This window comes from Corvus hawaiiensis, chromosome 9, assembly GCF_020740725.1.
Source record: "Corvus hawaiiensis isolate bCorHaw1 chromosome 9, bCorHaw1.pri.cur, whole genome shotgun sequence".
NCBI lineage: Eukaryota > Metazoa > Chordata > Aves > Passeriformes > Corvidae > Corvus > Corvus hawaiiensis.
The window spans coordinates 18,197,268-18,217,169 of record NC_063221.1 but is presented as its reverse complement, the minus strand read 5'-3'; the positions used below and the strand labels follow the sequence as shown (position 1 = coordinate 18,217,169).

The 19,902-nt window shown below is 42.3% G+C and overlaps 1 long non-coding RNA gene across 2 annotated transcripts; it reads left to right on the top strand.

The window, feature by feature from the left end:
• Positions 1-2,717: 2,717 nt before the first annotated feature.
• On the top strand, positions 2,718-17,826 carry LOC125330025. Of its 2 annotated transcripts, XR_007205350.1 has the most exons (5): positions 2,718-6,217; positions 6,459-6,551; positions 10,622-10,758; positions 13,591-13,687; positions 16,868-17,826. It is a non-coding gene; the product is annotated as an uncharacterized LOC125330025 (long non-coding RNA). The 2 variants fall into 2 exon arrangements; XR_007205351.1 differs by lacking the exon at positions 6,459-6,551.
• The last annotated feature ends 2,076 nt before the right edge of the window (positions 17,827-19,902 follow it).

Here is a 19,902-nt window from a genome sequence, read left to right as displayed (position 1 = left end):
TCCTGTTGACATCTTTGGAGCTCTTCTACTACCAAATAGTATTAGAAGAAATGCCAAGCTGTATTTTTATCCATTTCTGTCTGCCAAAAGGAATTCAAATGTTTCCCTTTTGCAGGTTTCACCTGCTGGGTCTCATCTTTGCTCCTTAAAATGAGCAAACCTTAGTGGGCCTGCTCAGGGTCTCTGCAGATGTTTCCATAAAGGATGGTAAGTGCGTGTGAGGGGTTCTTGAGACAGAAGGGGATAATGCCTCTGCAGAATGTATTTATTCTTAATGTCTACCAAATTGCTAATCCAGCCTGTCAGTTGTGTAACCTCTGTTAGAAATTCCACTCCAGGAAGCTGTTTCTCTGTTTCATTCTTGATTCTTTCCTAGTAGATGCTGCTTCCTAGTGTGGGCTATGTTTCACCCTCTCATTGATTTCAAGCATTGTGCTGCTTGGCACATGGAGAAAGATGGCCCTTTCTCCTTGCAGGGCCATCTCCAAAGGTAGGAGCCATTTCTCTCTTGGAACAGACAGTGACACCCCATCAGCTTCTCCTTGCAACCCCGACTTATCCAGCTGCTTAGCTGAAAAAAGCAGGGCTCAAAGTCTTTCCAGATCTAATGTGCAAGATTTTTCCTTCTCTAAAACCGCTATGCTCCTTGGTTTGGGTCTTTTTTATTCTTATTTGTCTAGTTTATACCTTCCTTTCATTCTAAGAGTTTTATTTTTGTGGCTGTTTCTGTGTTTGTTCACTGCTGCAGTAGGTATCAACAACATGATTAAATTCCAGCTCTGACTGTTGCAACATAAGCGTTCTGCCTTCATTATCTGCAGTGCCTAAAACTATTTGATCTCTAATAAGTTCACCTGCAAGTGTGCCTCATTTGCATGATGAGGCTAACTGGTGCAGCCTGGGTGCATATTGGTCTGTGATTTCAGTTTCTCTTCGATCAGATGCATCAAACAGAAGGAACTATTAGAATTGCCAGCAAATGTATTTTTTTGTGTTAATCATGCCAGAATGCTAGGAGTCCCAGGCAGCCTTACCACGCTGGAGAAATCCAATGATAAAAGGCATGGAAGTGCTTCTGATGTCAGATCACATACAAAACAGGGCTATGCTGGGGATAGTTGGTCTGGTTTGATAGCACACAGTGTTAAGATCACACCCAGCACGTGAGCAGGTTATTCAGTAGCCTCCTTTGGTGAGCTGTACATCCCACTGCCCCAAGCCCTTGAGAGAGCTGTGCCACCCAGCAAGGAGCTCTCCCCTGGCCCATCAGTCTCACAGCTGGAGGTGTCCTTCAGCCTCTCTGAGGGTCTCTGCCTGACTGTCCCCAACTCACATTCATCCTTGCTGGTCCTGCACTTAGACCCAGATGATGTTTATTTGGCAGTAATACCAAGGGTTTTACTGCCCAAAGTGTGTAGGAGGAGAAAACGTGTTTTCTTACACCAAGCTTTTAGGAACCTGAACCTTTCTTTGTGTCTGAAACAGAAGCAGCAGACTTGAAAGCTAAATGGAAGAAGAGAACAGCAGCTCAGTGATTGTGAGATTCGCAGCAATAGTGCTGAAAATGTGTCAAGTTGCCTATTTCCTTTCTAGATCAAGCACAGGATAGGCCTGTGTGTTTTACTGTGTTCAGCATGACTTTAAGAAATGTGATTTGCCCCATTGCAGCATCCCTTCTCTAATTTCAGAATTCAGCTTCCTACATTGCAGTTTCATTTGAGACAACTTTTAATTGAGCTGAATGATCTCTGAGAACATCAAAATGTCTCTCATTGATCCGAATGGGTCCTAGACTGAGTTTGCATTTCATACACAAAACCAACTGTTTTCTTTCGCTCTTGGGCTCACACAGAAAATAAAAAACCAAACCAAGCAGGACCAAACAAAAGAATTCTGAGGAGCTTATCAGCAGTATTTGCTTTGTATAGAACAGTAATTTTTCCCTAGCACATACTTCCAAGAATTTTTTTAAATGTCATTCATACATCATCTGCCCCAACAGACAATAGTTGTTCCAGAGAAGCTGTTGCTCTCTATTAGGTCAATGATCAGTGAACTAAACATTTTCTACTTAGGCCTTCATATGAGAAAAGCCTAAGAGCTTTGAAGGAGCCATTACAGACTATTGCCTAGAAGAAATATCCATTTGAAAATTCAGCAATTATGTACTTCTATAATAGCGTGTAAAAGGAGCTCTGGACCCATTATGGGTTATTGAGTAAATAATGTATTTTTAAAAGTGTCTAAGTAATTTATATGATAGCCTGTATTGGCAGCAAAGAGTGATTGTAGACTAAACATTCTGTCTTTCTTTCTTTTTAAAAATCTCATTTAAATCCCTAAATAGCAATTAAAGAAAGAAATCCCTGATGCAGTTTCAGTATTTCTATAGTAGTCGATAGCTAATGGCTCTGACTTTGCTGCACTGAGGCTGCCATTTTGTGCTGAGACAGTTTTCTCTGGTCTGACTTACTTTTTTTGTCTTGATTGGATAAGACAGGAGGGCTTCATTATCAAATATAATATAGAAGTGTCCAGAGGCCTCCTGGAGGTCAGATTCACAGTCATCAGACCTACGCATAATCAGGAACAGCCACTAGCTGGAAGAGCCACGAGCCCAGAGAGAGAAGACAGCGAGCTGTCAGTCCCTATTTTGGGGAAAAAATGAGTCTTGGAGAGAGGAAATATGTTGTCTGAGATCATGCAGGGAACAAAGAACCTTTGCCTCCGAAGTCCAAGTTTCGTTTCCCCACTTTATATGTGGCCCTTCCATGGAGAGGCACAGGCTGAGCTTCTCGTTGCTGTGCATCCTGAGTGCTAATGCAAACTGCTCCTCTATCAGGTGACCTCAATAGTCTTGCTTCAGACCACTGCACTCAGCCCTTTCAGGCACAGATCCTGGTCAAAGAAGACAGGAAAATAATGCAGTTCAAAAACTTTGCATTGCAGCAACAATGCGCTATGAAACATGCAGGAAAACAAACTTGTTTTCCTCTTGTAAGTGTGGAGTAAGTTTCCTCAGTCCTCCAATTTATTTATAATACTGCTTCCTGCCATAGCAGGGGTAGTCACTTCTTTAATACTTTTCTGACAAAAATTGAAAGAAGAAGTTGAAACAGTTGTTTTTTTAAGAAACACCAGTACTTGAGCTGCTCTGAATTTTGGACATTATCTTAAGATCCCCAAATACCTATTAGACCAAGCAGCCTTCAGTGCCCCAGGGACAGTACTGGATTTCTGTACTACCTGTACATTACAATATTGCTATGGGCCTGACTTGAGGCAACAAAAGTAAAACAATTTTCTGCCTATGGTGATGCTCTTTTTGATGGTACATCATCTGGCATAAATTTGAGACAAAGTCACTTAATTTGGTGTTCTGGAACCTGTAGGTCCATACCTGTGTTGTAACTCATTTTGTACATGAAACACCTTAACAGCCAGCAGGAAGCAAGCATCTGTTTTCCATGACTGCCAGGGGTTCTGATGTCCCCCTTTAGAGGCTGTGTAGTGCCTGCTCCTTCATATGTGTGTTCAGAGCATGTAGTGTGCTTCCCATAGCTAGCTACGCTCTTCAGTCATACCTCAAGAACATCACCTTTAGACCTGAATTTGAATACATCTGTTTAATTTCTCATTGTTTAAGAAAAGTGGTTCTGATGCAATGAATAAAAGTGTGGTGTTTTAGCTGCCTTCTCGGAGATGTCGAGATAGGTCTCTGTAGCGAGGCTGCTGGCATGTGAGAGTTTGTTTTTCATGTGTTTGGAAAGACACAAAGAAGAAAAGAAATGCAAGGGTACCAATGAGCACATAGCTCAGAGGACAAAAAAGAAAGGGAGTGACTTAATGTAGGAATGGTCAGGTAGAAGGGAGAAAGGTGAAGTAAAAAACGGTGAAGGACTGGTAGCAGAGACAGAAATAAATGAAGAAACAAGGTGAAAGGCGTAAATACGTTTAAGTTGTATTTGAGCAAAACAGGTAACGCCTAAAAAAGCAATCGGTCTCTCTCGTGGTTAGACTGTATTTGTCACTTAGGAAAGGAGAGTTATCTGTTGGGATAATTGACTGGAGTGATGATGAAGTACCTATCACTGGAGCATTTCTATGATAGAGAAGTCAAAAATCTGGGGAATGCTGACAGGTATTGGATGAACCCTTCCAGTTCTATTTTCTATGACCTCAGCATCCCATAATGTATGAGTGGGAGAAGTATCTCAGTTGTGTGATCATGGAAAACATGTTTCTGACCTGGTCACCTCCTCACTGAAATTCTCTATGATCTCAAACAGTAAACAAGGCACATATTTGGAAATGAAGTCTATGAGGAAAATTAATATAGAGGGAGAAAAAAGGAAAAGGAACCAGTTGATCTGCAGACAACATTTTCTTCTGACCTATGGACACAATGACACAACCCTTGCAATTTCTTCTTCATACTGAACAGCCCCATTCTGCAACAAATACCTAGTTTGGCTTAGATACAAACCCAAAACCCTCGCAACTTGAGTTAAAGGATCCCGGGGTCTTTCTTCCAAGAACAGAGTTATTAATTGATCTACTGTGCTTCAACTCTAAATAATCCTGTTTTCCCATTCAAGGAAAATTTCTCATAATTTCAACCAAAATCACAATGAAGTGATCTGGGATTATTCTACACTGGTGATTATTTCTATGCAAGCCACCAGTTACCATCACACTATAAAACAAAGTGCAAAACAGGCTTTTAAAAGTAAAGTCTGGAGAGGCATCACATTGAGATGAAACAAACTCATTCTCCCACCATGTGGAGTTTCTCAGAGCTTGCCAATATGACCTAGCAAAGCCAAGTATGCCAATATCAGTGGTCCTCCCTTGGAGGCAGGAGACTTGGATTGCTTCAGTACATATACACATATACTGTATAAGAAGGCACAGCCTTTAAAGTGACCACTCTTTCCCCATGCAAATCTGCCCTCTGTTCTTTTTTTTTACACTATAGGCCACTGAGTACAATGCTGGTAACTGGAGGAAACTGCTTTTTTTTTTCCTTACAGTACTTTAGAGACATTAGATTCATTATTTGAGGGTGTGTATGAGATTCTGGAAGTAAAATTTATGTCTGCTATGCTGTGAGATCTTTGGTATGATATTGACTCACTCATTGGCATCTGAGAGAGGTTTGGGGAATTCAGCAAGTTTTCAGCAATCCAGTTTGAGAGATTAAACAGAATTATAGCTTGCTCAGATTTGTCCTAATTTTTATTAGATTTTCACCATTTCTAATTGCATAAACATATGCAGCCAATTATGCAGGTGGGGACTGGGATGATGTACAAGGACATTCAGGCTCCATAGGCAGCTGATTGGTGGACAAAGTAATAGGGCACTTGGAAAGACTGGTATTTTTTTCAGACCATTCCAGGGTAAAATCTTGTCCCCATTTAAACTGAAGCAATCAAGAGAGGAAAGATTTTAGCTGTAGATTCTGTTGGAACTGGAGAAAGAGATGAGAGGAACCATCTGATGCCGAAAATATCCAGGATGAAGGTGGTTGTTTTGGGCAAGATTCATTACTTATTTGTCTTGGACACAGGAAAAATAATGTTTCAAGACCATAGAACTAGCCTGATAAATATGGTGATATCAGAAGGTTTTTGATCAGGGCTAAGCACAAGACAAGCAATGGTTAACAATTTCAGGTAATAGCAGGGCAAATGAGAAGTCATTTTGTGTGAACATTGTAATTGTTAGCAAATGCCAAGCTGTAATGTGGTCAGCAATATTTTATATTTTGTTTTAGAAAATAAATCTTTTTTTTCTATGGATAGGAGAGCTCTTGGGCCCCAAGTTAAAGTATGATATGTGTATGGTAAAATGACACCAGCTGAGGTACTGGCCTAGCTGTTTATGTGAGTAGTTTCACATGAAATAATATTGCTGTCTGTATTTGTTAAGGGAATGCTGCTGTTGACTTATTTTCTACAATCAAAACAGAAAGAGGGGTAGGAGGGAAAAGTCTATACTCAGGTTTTTGCTCTGCAGTGTTCTTTATCTCTGGTATGGCATCTGCACTATGAAATTCACCCTGAATCAATGGACACGCAGATGTCTTCACTTCCAGCAGGGAGGACACAACTCTCAGGCTGAATTAGGCCATTTGGAGAGGTTTACTAAAATCTCCATGGGTTACAGACGCAAGACTTTTCTCTCACGCTGGTCTGGAATGAGCTCTTGGTGGGTAAGTAAAATTTCACTTTTTTTTCTTTTGAAAGTAGAATAAACCAAAGAAGTTGGTCACATATTTGGACCTGGACTTCCCAGAAAAGGTTTGCAAAGTCCTCTAAAAAGTCAAAATATTTAGTAAACAGATCATGGAATATTTTCTAGCAAAAAAAAAAAAAAAGAATACAAGAGGGATTTAATAATGTTGGGATGTAGTTTTCTGTTAATGACTTTATTTTCTTCTTCCTCCTGTTTAGGCAGTAACATGCGAACTCTGACCACATCACTGGTGTGAAATTGCTGATTAACCTTTTGACTCTGACAATTGGGACTTCTCTCAACACCAACTGGTAATGCAAAAGACCATTAGTAGTTAATATTGGGACATCCCAGCTCCAGATGTCAAAAGGTTAATGAAAAATCAAGTATGTTGCTTTTACTGGGGAACTTGGAAACCTTCCCCCAAAAACAGTTCATTTTTTCTGATAAATAAGCCAGACTGCTTGAGCTGAGAAAGACGGGTGTTTTGCTAATGTGTACAGCTGTTAATTGAAAAATATTTGGGTATGCATGTTCTTCTGGATGTAGATAAAAGAGAGGTTTGTTGGCGAACTTAGCTGGTCTTGAACACCCCTTTGTTCAAATACACTACTCAATAATAATGCTTTGTTCTTTCTGTAACAGCCATGGAGGAATTTTGAGTGGAATACTCATTTTCTTTAAGTCATATCTGCCAGTAATCATTCCTGGCTTAAGACCAGCTGCCATTTATGTGTTTTATGAAAATATAACAGTTTTACACTCAAAACTATTTTCTTTTTAGGTAAAAGCTTCAGCAGAAGCTGGTTCCTCATATCTACCATAAATGCTATTTGTCACAGATTTTGGTCTTTAAAACAGAAAGATAATGTTAAAACATTTTGATTACCCTTTCCTTACTGCTATCATTCGCAACCCATCTTTTCTAATTATGGTATTAGGACATTTACATAACCGGGAAAAAGGTCCTTTAACTACATTTCTATTATGTTTGGCACTTCTGTGAAAGGATATTATATTCATGTGCATTAGAGATTGCTTATAAAAGATCAAGACAATAATAGCAGATCAGACGATAAAGGTTCCCTTTTCTCCTCCCAGACAGGCTGTCTCTGACAGAAGAATACAGTTCATCAAAAGTGTCTGCAGGTTGTCAAACTCAGTGAGATTTGGGGACACTCGGAGGCTGTCATGGCCAACAAGAAGATTTTCTGTAGGGTTCTGCCATCATTCACCCTCAGGAAATAATCACTCACTACATTCTGCATGCTCTCATGATAGAGCTCTATTTGAGAGAAAAGAGCCATTTTATCAAAGGACAATATATCCCTTCTCTTGGTCCATGTAGCTTCCATTATCAGACCATAATAAATCATATTTATGTTCTCAGTTAATAAGACTGATTACAATGCAGGTTACAGGCATGGGAAAAGAAAATCAGGTGAAAAGATGTTTTAATGAAAATATGATAAGCAAACAGCTTCTTGTGAACATTTCAGGCTGTTATTTGTAATGATCACAGGCAATTTTTGATACATCTTCTTTAGCAATGGTTTAAGCTGCATAAATTGGCTTGCCACTTTATATGTTGAAATAGGAAGAATCCCAGTGTCCTTCTTATGTTGTCTAGAATCATTATATACATTATAAGAATAAAATGAGTTTAATGTATGTGCTTTGAAAAGAAGGGGAAAACAGAAAATCAGGGAAGGATGATTTTAATGCTGCTCAGAATGATTTTGAAATTTTCTACTCATCTTTGTTACTAACGGTGCATTTTCCATGAAATTTAGGAATGACATGTACTGCTTTCATCTCCTTAAAATTAATATACTGTGCTGTCTGTTTTTCTCAATTTCTTCAAAGGTCTTCTTAGAGCACTGTGCAAAGAGACAGAGAGAAATTGTCCCCTCAAAGTATAAGCATATCTGCTATTAATGCTGAGGGGAGTTAAGTGTCTGCTTCAACAGGAGAATATACCCCAGTGTCCTGAAGGGCACCCTGTTAAAATGGTGCAAGAATGTTTAACTCTGGCACATGTGATGCATTCAAGGGCAAACTTCCATAGAATTTTTTAAGTGATTAAGGCAGTTTTTTATTAGGGTAAACATTCTGATATGATTTCAGCATATAAGTATATGGAGGGAAGTGGCTGATGGATTGTCTTGCTCTCATCGTGTGAAAAGTCTTATTTTGCTATTATGTTCAGCATCATACTTTCAAGATGAAGTTAGAAATTTAAGGAATAATTTCCTCTTGCTGATATATAATTTTGACCAGGTCTCTGAAATTCTATAGCACTTGTAGAATGGTGGTGACAAAGACTCCTTGGAGCTGTGTGCCTGCAGAACCTATTCTGCTCTCTGGTACTTCCCTAAAATCACTCTTAAACAAATTTTAAAGCTTTGTATTTGGCCTGGCCCTGGAGAATGGCCATAAAATTACCTCAAGCCTTTTAGGACACTTCAAAAGAGCAGTGCCCATATAAGAAACAGCAAACTGCTCTTCGAAGACAATATCTTGATATGACAACAGACGTAGATAATGTACTTCATGATGGAACTGTTTGATACAGAGAAAAACATGTTGTAACTGCCTTCACCGTGAAAGGGGCTTAAAAATGCTGCCTGCCAACTCCACAAAAACCAGAGCTGCGATTTCGGTTAAAGGCCAGTGGATTGTATTTTTCATGTCAGTTTTCACTAACCTCAAACATCACTGTTATGACAGACTGTCATCCAACCAAACCAGCACTCTGGTGCCATTCAAGCAAGCAGGAAGAAAGCAAACATGAAGGAAACTTAAAAGTCCAAGTAGTAATTGGGGACTGCATGTGAGCGAACTACTTTTGTGTAACAATACTGATTACTGAAAATGAAACACTTAAAAGAAAATAAACAAAAAGGAGTGCTTTCTGAGCCAGTGGTGGTTTTTTGGCTGGCAATTTCTCTTTGTTCTGTTTCATGACACCAGGCTCAATGGTTGAAGGGGTGTTCTGGGCCAGATGTCAATCACAATGTCTGACATAAACAAAAATAGCTAAAAAGGCACGCCAGCATCTTCCTTTTGTTTTCCCATTAGCTCCATTTTTCTTTTCATAGGCTGACAAAAAATTACTGCCTCCAAGTGAATTCAGTAATGTCACTATATATCTAATATCTAGGAGACCTTTTGTTTTAGTTTTACTGGGCTTAACCACAAAAGACACTTGACATTGACAAAGAATCTGTCAAACATACAATGATCAGTGCAATGAAACCTCTCATGACAGAAGGGCACTATTCTGTCTCCCCCTTGCCTCCAGCAGCAGCCTGTCTGAGCAAAATATGCTGGAGCACATGTAGCAGCTGAACCATTACAGAGCAGGCCAGAAGCTGAGATGTGTCTTGTTTAAATTGTCATAGCATATTAGTATAATTAAAACTGCCAAAAGAGTAGAAAAGATAGATGGAAATGTTACATTACTTGTTTCTAGAGATTAACCTCCAGCCAGAACTGAAACAGAGAGGCACGTTTTGGATTTCTTAGAGCTCTGATATGGTAGGAAACCAGCCCAAGAGTACATCTCTCAAAGTGTGAGACATGAAGTCATAGTTCCTATATTTACACAAAAAAAGCAGAAATAGTGTTTCAGACAGACACTGTTTCCTCTGTGATTACAGCTCCTGTTGTGGCTGTGCTCTGCAGAGCAGTTGTATCATCTCTCAGCTAATTCCTTTTCACTCCCCTCTGCTTTTGTGCCCACAAGGTCTTGACACCTCTTGGGCTTGCTGATGAGCCCATATCACCGCTCTCCACCCTGTCCCCATAGGTGGGCTTGGCTGGTGCTCCAGGTGCCAGCCCAGTAGCAGTACACAGTGTCCCATGGTCCAGGCTCTGGGTCTCAGCAATGCCCAGCAGCAATGGTCAGGAATTCATCCTGCACAGGTTTCACCCTTTGGACATGTTCGTCCCTGGGGAAGAGAAACAAATGCCTACTGGAGGCAGGCACAGATAGACCAGCCCTGAGACTGCTCTTGACTCCAGCTCCCTTGTGCACAAGAGAACCAGAAAGGGAAGGCTTAGATTGCTTTGCCTAAGCTGTTTCTGCTTCTCATCGCAAGGGAAGATGTTTGAACAATGGCTTCAATTTAAAATCTGACCTTTCAAATGCCAAGCTTCATGCTTGTTTCTGCGTTGAATGTATGGATAAAACATACGGCTTTCTGAAACTGACCCTGAAAATTATGTTCTCTTCATCAATGAGATGTTTTTCTTCCCATGCTTTGTTACCTCTCATAACAATTCAGGACAAACTAGTTATGATCCAAATTTATAATTATGCCCTGAGTTATATCCGGTGGTGAGAAAATGATTTAAAACCTTCTGTGTATTTGTTCAGTTGTACATGTTGGAACTCAATTTATCCAGAAGCTGGGGAGGACCTGAACTGGCTCCAGCAGTTCTGAAAGAGAGAAGAAGCAGCACAACTGCCCTCTAACAAAAATGGTACATTCAAGGAGAAGCTTCAGGAATCAGGTAGGTCTCATGTTCATTTCTTCTAGGATTAATGAACTTCACAGCTTTGCCACATTTTCTGATTTGCTTTAAGTAGAGAGATGTTAAATGTGAGCCTTAAGTTTTAGGTTCCTCCATATTTCCTGTATTTCCCAAATTCAAATCTTGGTTAATGACTTCTCCATATAGGGTTTCTCCTCAGTTTCTGCCAGGACCTGTAGATGTGCATAACTAGTAAAAAATATGTTATCTGCATTTAGTGTTGGCTTTTGGAGCCCTCACCGCCAAGTCACCTCTCCACTGAATCTCACCTCACATGCATTTCTGTGTAGTGCCAGGAGAAGAATGGAAAATAGCCATGAAGTAAAAGCAGATTCTGCTCCCATTAAAGGCAATGAAAACTGTGGTTTTAGTTCTACTTACTCGTAATAGCGGAGAAAAATGAAGTGGAAACAAGCACAACAAAACACCTCTGCCAGCTATCTACAAGCTAACCAAGGCTTCCACTAATGAGGTGCTCTAGCATTTTAAGAAAGACAGGTTCTTCCAGAAATGGAAAAATATATGCTGAGTTTTTCCTTCAGCTCTGAAAGGCTAGTGAAAGAATAACAAATTGTACTTCAAAAAAGGAATGACAATCAAACTTAATGCTGTCTGTCCCATTAAATACCTACATATCCCCATACAGTTTCTTGTCAATTAAATGCTTTTACATATATGTTTGGCAGCTTGTTAAATATTGATACTTATATACCTCACCTAATTATTGACTGTATTTACAGGGTCACCTAAATGACCATAAAATTTTTGAGAAAGTTAATCATATCAAATCACAATAATGGAGTAATTTTCAGGTCAAATTTTCTAGAAGACTCTATACTATAGACGATCACATAGTCTATTAAACAGAACAGTAAAGTTTGTGGAAAAGATAATAGTCCAGATCATGAGATAGCGCCAGATTTCACATTATGATTTCCAGATGTCTTTGTGAGCTCAATGCATAGAGCATTGGTTCAAGTCTAATCTGCATGGCAGAAATGCAAGTTGTTCCAATTTTCTCCTCACTGGGGCTGTGTGGAAAAGCAGGAGGACATTGTGCTGCTGCTTTGGAGAGAGGAGTTTACCTGAAGGACAGGGGAAAGTCGCACCTAGCAGTGTCCACATCCTCATTTGGCTGCAGAAAGCTGGCAAATCTGCTTGTGACCTTCATCTTCCCACCTCAGCAGCCCTTTTTTCTGCACGCTTTTCTCCACACGGACAGAACTGGCCTCCCTATCTGTCCCTGGTCCTAACCACTGGAAGCATCAACATTCTCTTTTGTTTAGAATGCTGAAAAGGTCTGAATTACAGCAGCCTGTCACAGCTGTCAGGCTTCTGTGACAACCTGGTTGTATTATTCTAAGCAGTGTGCGTTGATTCACTGGAGACAGAGAGAGAGGGTGGACTTTGCCAAACTGAAGCATCATATACTCACTCAGAAGCTCCTGGAGTGAGTGTCTCTGCAACCATCAGGCAGCTTCCCAGCTGTTTCCAGGGTGCAGCTTTGGAAACAAAGTTCCCCTAAGGTCCACTGTAAAACAATGTATTGCATCAGTTTCCTGAATCAGGGACTAGGTGAAGTCACAGTATATCGGTGGCAGCCTGGGGGATTTACAGCACTTTGCAGGGTAGCCCAGTATCCTCCTGTGCCCAGAGGGGCCACAGATGTCCAGGAGTTTCTGGTGGGTCATATGTAACTATAAACATGAAATAGTATTTCCTCTGTTACATTCCTGCTGGAGAGCACTTTACTGGTACAGGTAGGTGGGCTAGATAACAGTGCAAGGATCTGCTAGGACATTTGCTTTTCAATTCCAGCACTGTTAGGCTGGGAAGTGAAAAAGAGCTCTGCAAACAGAACAGGTGTCTGACATGACAGTGCAACAGGAAAAAAAGCTCAAGGTACTTTTTCTCCATGGAAATCTGTACAAAAAATTGTCAGTTTGGGGCTTCATGAATTTCTCCCTGGAGTCAAACATTCAGTGTGAATTTACAAAGGAGTGTGAGCAAGGAGTATTTTGCCTCCTTCAGTCCTGTGCACAAAACCTCCCAGGGTTTCAATGAAGATTTTAGCATCTCTTGCAGTCTTCAAATGTTATGCTGTGCAAGGATGTGCTTATACATAATTTTGTAATTGAAATGGCATGTTTACTGTTCTATTTCATGCTTGATTGTGTTTTTTAAACACCTTTACTCATGCTGTTAGAAGTGGGATTATAATTAAAATGTCCTGTTGAACACCTTGTTCAGTTCAATGAAGGCATAATAGAAGTATAAATACTTGTTCTTGTTGACTCTGTGATGTCAGCACAACAAATGCAGTAAATGTCATAAAACAAATCTCTCTTTCGCCGAAGCATCTGTCAGAAGGGAAGGGAAAACAGAATCTGTGACTGGGCAAAGAGGGGCCCTCTCCTTTGGAAAAAGGAAATACTTAGAGATGTTATCTGTGACATAGATGTGTTAACTAATGCATGGAATGATTGATTGATTTAGCCAGTTATGAGGCAAAAAAAAATCAGAGGGGAATTTGTTCCTCTACTCACAGTCCCTTGGCCTAAAGACTAAGCAGCACTTTCTCCTACACTTGCCATTAGGAAATGCCAAGTCTGCCTGTGAAGTATTAAGGAGCGACTTATACTTCTTTATATTCCTGTTTCCTTAAAATATATACAGATACGCAGACTTCAAGTCTTTATGGTGGAGCGGAACTATAACACAACATCCAAATGTTTCTAAGTCACAGTCCAGTGGCTTCAGAACTTTTGCATAGCAATAATGGTTTCATTTTCTTTGTGTTTTCTCTTGTAGTCTAAGCTACCACCAATGATGTGATGTCTAAACCTTTCTGGCAGGCACTTGTTCAGTCTTAAGGAGCTTTAAATTACTTCACAGCTTGAAATTCCATGTAAGTAGGGATGTTCCAATATTTAGCCTAACTGATGCTTTCTTGGGCAATTTACTTGGATACCTTGGCTCAGTTTCCTCCTCTGAAAAAGGGGGAGAACAATGTCTGTGTTCCTTGTGCTCTTTGATGTAATAATAGTTTTACTATACTAAATACTAGGCTCTACACTGCACAAACGCCATGAGGTTTTAGGTTTGTGTCCTTTCACTGGCTGAAAGAGGGCTCTCAAAACCAATCCCAGGATGTGCAGTATTTCTGTGCCGGAGCAGGACTTGCCAGTCAGTAGCTGCCTATAGGAAAAGCCCGGGTGATCTTTATGAAGCAGGCAAATAAGCAGACCCAAAGGGTGTGGAATTGCCTTCTGTGCCCAGTTTCATTTCCAGCTACTTCAAGCTCAACAGAAGTTGGATAGGCAGATGGTTCACAGGAATTAGTCTTTAGAATGAAAGCAGTGAGGAAGTGACAAAGTAGTTTTTTTTCCCTGGGATGAGAGAGGCAGGTGGGTACATAGGGCAGTCCAATCCAGACCAGAGAAAGATTCAGCAGCAGCAGGGATAACGCTACAGAACACAGAACGTGCAGGACAAAATGGACAAGAATGTTGTCAAGTGGGGTTGCAACAAAACTTGGTGTATTTCTTTGCATGTCTCATTATATGTTCAGGTGCAGCTCTACACACCCACACATGCTGCATTTATTTCAGTGTGTGATCATATAAATACCTGCAGGTGTGAAGGTGTAATACTGAAGAGATACCCATCCTGAGGCATGAATATGGAGTTCCACATCTGTATTGGCTGCCTTGTTCACACAATAAACTAGTGCAGTCAGTGGGTTCTATTTCTACCTCCTATATGCACTTCAGAATTAAAACCAAAGAAAAGTCCATCCTGGTAACTACATTTAACAGGATGTCATGACATAGAACTAAAGTATGTGTATGGGACAGTCATCATTACCTCACTGTGCGGCACATGTATACACAAAATTAGGAAGAAACTAATTTCAGATAAAAATGCCCGCATCAGTTAAATGTGTAGTAATAAATCCATGAAGTTGGAATTTAATGTGTCTTTTGGGACAACTAAAACTTCAGCTGGGCTTCATTGCAGTGGCTGGTTTCTCTCTTCTGGCACACACAGAGATGGCTCCTTGTCCATAATACTGTCAGATAGTCCATAATACATGGGGTGAAAATTGTGGCTGCTGCAAAACCACGGTTCTGAATTCACTGACTTGCTCACATGTAAAAAAGTCTCAGCTGTGGCATTACACTTACGCAGCTAGTTTCATTAAACAATAGCATGATGCTAACTACTTGACTACAAACGCCCTACTTTCAGTGTCAAAAATGTAAAACAGCTAAGGGATATAAACTGGGGGCAACCTTTTGCATGTAATTGCTGCCTGCAGAGACTCAAGGTTGTCAAAGTTTCTTACCTTTTATAAGGCCTTTAGTGATAACTTTTGTTTCCCGAAGAGAAAAATAAACCTACCAAAGTTCCTTTGAACATTCCAGCAGCCTTTCATAGTGTTAGCTGTGAAAGTAATGGTGTCACATTCCTAATAAGGATGTACAGAAACTGTGTTTTAGGAGTCCCTGCTGCTTTCTTTGTGGAAACTATCTCAGATGCTTTGGGATTATTTGGCAGTAACTTCTTTTTGCACCATAATTTCACAGAGATCTTCTCTGTTATCTTCTCTTCAGCATCTCCCTTTGAAGATCTAGGGAGAAAATGTGGCGCTTGAGCATTCAGTGAAACCTGGTTTGCATTTCCATCTAGCTAAAGTCAGGGCTGTCCTGTGACAGAAAATGTGAAGGGACCGCAGTGCCCAAAATTCAGCAAAAATTTTACAGTGTTGTCCAAGCAAAGGAATAATGAGAATATGGTCAATTGAAATTTCATAAGAAGGAAAGGAGAAAAGAAAGCACAAATTTTTTTCAGGTCTGAATGTCATTGCTTTGCCCAGAGGGACCCCGGCTGCCATCCATGGCTCACAATAGCGAATGTACTCTGTGCAGTGACAGGCGAAGGGACCACAAGTGGCTGGAGCAGTGGTAGAAATAACACTGTGCTAATGAAGAGTTTCGTCCAGGCAAATTTAACTCCCTCAGAATTAGCCTGGGTATCTCTCCATGACACATTTGTTTTAGAGTCACAGCATGTTGCAATTATTAGGCTCTGGCAGGCTCCTATGTAGGAACTGTGTCCAAGAGCCTTTATTTCATCTGCTCCAATTGGGAAGAGCGTAGCAGTTTCTTTTGGTTGAGACTTTGCTGTAACGATCTGAGCTTTAGTCACTGTGAGACTGGCCCTCTGCAAAGCATTCACTTGGTGTTACAACCAGGGACAACTGAGCTCCAAAAGTGGGTGCAGATTGTGTCTACTTATTAAGTAAAGGGGCATGTGGAGAGCCCATTACTCAGTAATTGGTGCTCGCTGCCAGTTAGCATTCAGCAGGACTTCCAGGATTTGTATAGACCTTACAGCCCAGAATGGCCTGGGATTGTTCTTGCCTTATTTGCTGCCACTATAGTCAGCTGGTGGCTCTCTGCTTTGCAGAGCTACCAAAACCAGCTTGATCGGACTGAAAGGCACCTGGAAGTACAGGATGTCCCCAAGGAATTCCTCCAGAGGGACATGCAGGTCTGAGAGACTTTGTGCCTTAGGTTGTGTTCCAGTTTTGTGAGCTTGCAGGTTTCTTCCCCTGCCATGGAAAAGGGAAATGATGACTGGGACTTGTGGTAGATGATACAAATGCCTGCCTGATTGTGTAAAACCTTAAATAGCTTTTTAAAGATGAGGCCCTCAAGTGTCATGTGAGTCTTTAGATGAGACAAACTGCACTTTGGTACAGGGAGTCTGGAGAGACAGTGTGGGAAGTTTTTACAGAAAAGACTACATAGACATTTGACAAAAACACAGCTCTGTGGGGTATGTGCCACTTGCAGCTTTGCCATGGGGAAACCCGTTCTCCGTGTCCCAGCTACTGCTGTTGCTCCCAAGGAAGCGGCTTGGTAATTCAGACAGGTGTCCACAGCCCCCGGACTGGCGGGCTCAAGCAGCCCACTCTGCTGCCCAGGAGCAGGTGGGCTCCAGGTATGCAAGGGGAAGAAAGGGGCTCTTCTCATATGCCTATTCCCTGCAACATTGTTTTTATTTATTTATTTATATACAGCATTAGGCAGCATTAGCCCCAGAGGCTGACAAGGCGGTTGAATGTACGCTGACAAGCTGCTCTCCCCGGGCAGGAGGGCTCTGCCAACGCCTGTGAAGTGAAAACCTGTCTGCACCGCAGGTGAGAAAGCAAATAACGCAGGGTGCGGCCACAGGAGTAGCGCCCGCCAGCGGGACTGCCGCAGCCACGTCCGCTGCCCCCAGCGACGGCGGCCCGAAGCGCCTAGGCCGGCGTAGAGCCCCGGGGCCGGGCAGAGCTCATGGCGGCCATCGCGGCGCCCGGGCGGGCGGCGGCCCCGCCATCACCTCCCCCGCGCCAGGCGGCGGCGCGCGCCGTTCGCCGCAGCGTCCGCCAGGTGGCGCCCTTGATCGCCGAGTGGCGTGAGGGCGGGCGGGGCCGAGAAAGGCATGGCGCCCACCCCCCTGCCCGCCCTGCGATTTCGGAAGCATTATAACGAAAGTGTTTTCAGCTTATTATTATGCATGAGTAAAAATTCCATGAATGTGTAACATTTTCGCCTGTATTTCCCTCTTTTATAACATCATTTAAATTCCTCATTAATAATTCAGCAACATTCTGGATTTAATCACTTTTCTCATCCCCGCGGTCTCTATCCGAGGCACCGCTCTTCTCCCCACCTGAAGGTGACATGGAGGCAGGGCTGGGGCCAGGGGCATCCGCCCCAGAGCCCTGTCTGGCTGCAGGGTATTTCCTTCATCAGTTAAAAATCCAAAGTTTACCAAACTTAAGGCTTGAGTAGGTCACTATTAGTGAAAATTTAATTTTTTTTTTTTTTTTTTTTAATCTGAGTTTAGTTACGGTGGTATTTGTTTGATAGCTTGTTACTGTAAATAAGAGAGATAAAAGGAGCCCTTCACTCGAGCAGCTTCAGAGTTGTGAAATATGTACCTAATTAAAACTATTGGTGTAAGAGGCTAATAAAGTACATGTGCCTACTAGATGTCTTATTCTAATGAATTTCAGCTAACTTACTCTGAGCGATGTATTTTGGTGTTGGTAGTAAGAGCTGAATAATTATGGAATTTATCATGAGGTGCTCCTGAAGGACCACGGGGGTCTGGGAGGGTAAGGGGAGGGAAGGGCCCCCAGCCACGGGTGGGTGCAGGAGGAGCGCAGCCCAGGCTTCCCCCAAGCACAGGGACTGGCAGGACCCAGCCTGCGACCCCCAGGGTGGCCATGGAGCCCCGGGCCAGGCCCCGCGGGCTGCAGCTGTGCAGGCTGGGGCAGCCCGGAGGGGCGGCATGAGGCGGTGCGTTCGGGTTGGGTGCGGAGGTGAGAGCGCTCCCACTGCCCCTGGGCGCTCCTCCCCAACCAGGCTCCGCACCCTCTGCTTTCCCCCTTGTTTTCGCCTGGCAAGGGTGAGGAGCGGGCCACAGCATGCGCTCCTCAGGCTCCCAAACCCAGTGCAGATGGGTTGTCTAAAGCATTTCAGATGGAGTTTTGGTCTTGTGCCAGCAGCTAATCAAAGTCTTAATTCTGGAGAATAAAAAGGCCGGGCTTTCCAAGCTTCCTCCAGCTGGTTACTGCCGGGGATGTGGACGGCCGGCACTGCTGAACACCCTTTTGCTGTGGGTGCTCCCAGCGCCATGGGCGGGGTGGTGGGGCTGGATGCAGGGCTGGCACAGCTCTCAGCCTGCGCAGCCAGGCTGGGCTTGGGGTCAGTTACCTGGCTCAGCTGAAAGGGCCAGCTTTGTACAGGCCTGTGGACAGACGCCCTCAAATCCATCCCAGTCTGACCTGTAGTGAAGTCAGACACGTAAAAAAGACGAGAACCCCTGCCTGAGACCTGAGCTTTGCCCTTTGGAGCAGTACAGCCTTGTCAGGAGAAAGCATATGTACTGAGAGAAGCTGGATAATAATAAAGGGGCTGGTTAAACAGAGAAAGAGCCCTCAGACTAGCACATATTTTTATTGCTTTTTTTGCAACAGAGCAGTGAAAACATCCCAAGGCAAAATGTCTATTGTAGGCTTTCGTGTAGTCCCCAATAACAACTATTTAAATGCTTGCACGTGTACGTGTCCTGTCGGCATCCCCCGTTTAGCAGCACGGCGGGCGCCCGGTGGGGCTGCTGCACTGGGCTCTCCCATCTTAACCTGGGGCCCAGAAAATCTGCGGGGCCCCAACCACGCCGTGCCTCGTCCCACGTGAGGCTGGAGGGCTTTGTGTACTGCCGAGCCATCTGGGCTCTGCTGTCTGTCCCAGAGTCAGATCTGATGAGTTCAAATGACTCTCTGCAAGTGTGTGGTAGCTGCAGCTGTTGAAAGTGCTCCGGCAGTTTCTGATCTGCACATGAATTTGGAGTTTTTTTACAAGTGCTGCATCGGCAGTTTTTCTGCAGAATGAAATTTTCACTATTGCTAGTATCAGCTGGAGAGACGGGTGGAACTTGTTATCTTCCTTGCAAAACCTACCTTTTCACAGGGAAGAGATCGTTTTTCATGGTTGAACAATCTGTTAATGGGGTAGATTGAGAATAAGATCGGGAAGAACTAGTCTGTTTCTGTCTTTGTCCCTGACTTACTGTTTGACCTTTGTAAAGTCTCTTAGTCATTCTGGAAACCTGGTTTCTCTATCTTAAAAAAAAAAAAAAAAAAAAAAAAAAAAAAAGCAATAATAGCTATATCAAGAGAGACAGTCATCGATATCTAGAAGTGGTTGTAAAATTTCAGGTGGAAGTGTTATGTATTGTCACAAAAGCAGTGCCTGTTGTGCTTTCTCAGCGACCTGTAAAAATCTGGATTTTCCTGCTGAGAGAATTTTTCCATGTTGCTCAATCAATGATCATTTGAATATATTTTTCTGCCTCTCAGTTACATCTCAAATATTTGTGTCTGTACAATTTTCATGGTCTCATATCTTGTCTCTTTCTGTATAAAATGGATCTTGTCAGCTTAAGGGGAATGCTTTTTCTTTCAGCTTCTTTGTAATTACCAAAAATAGTTTTAACCTGTTAAAACATTTCTGAGTTGTCGGCATGGTATGGTATGGTATTGAAACCTTGTTACTTTGCAGT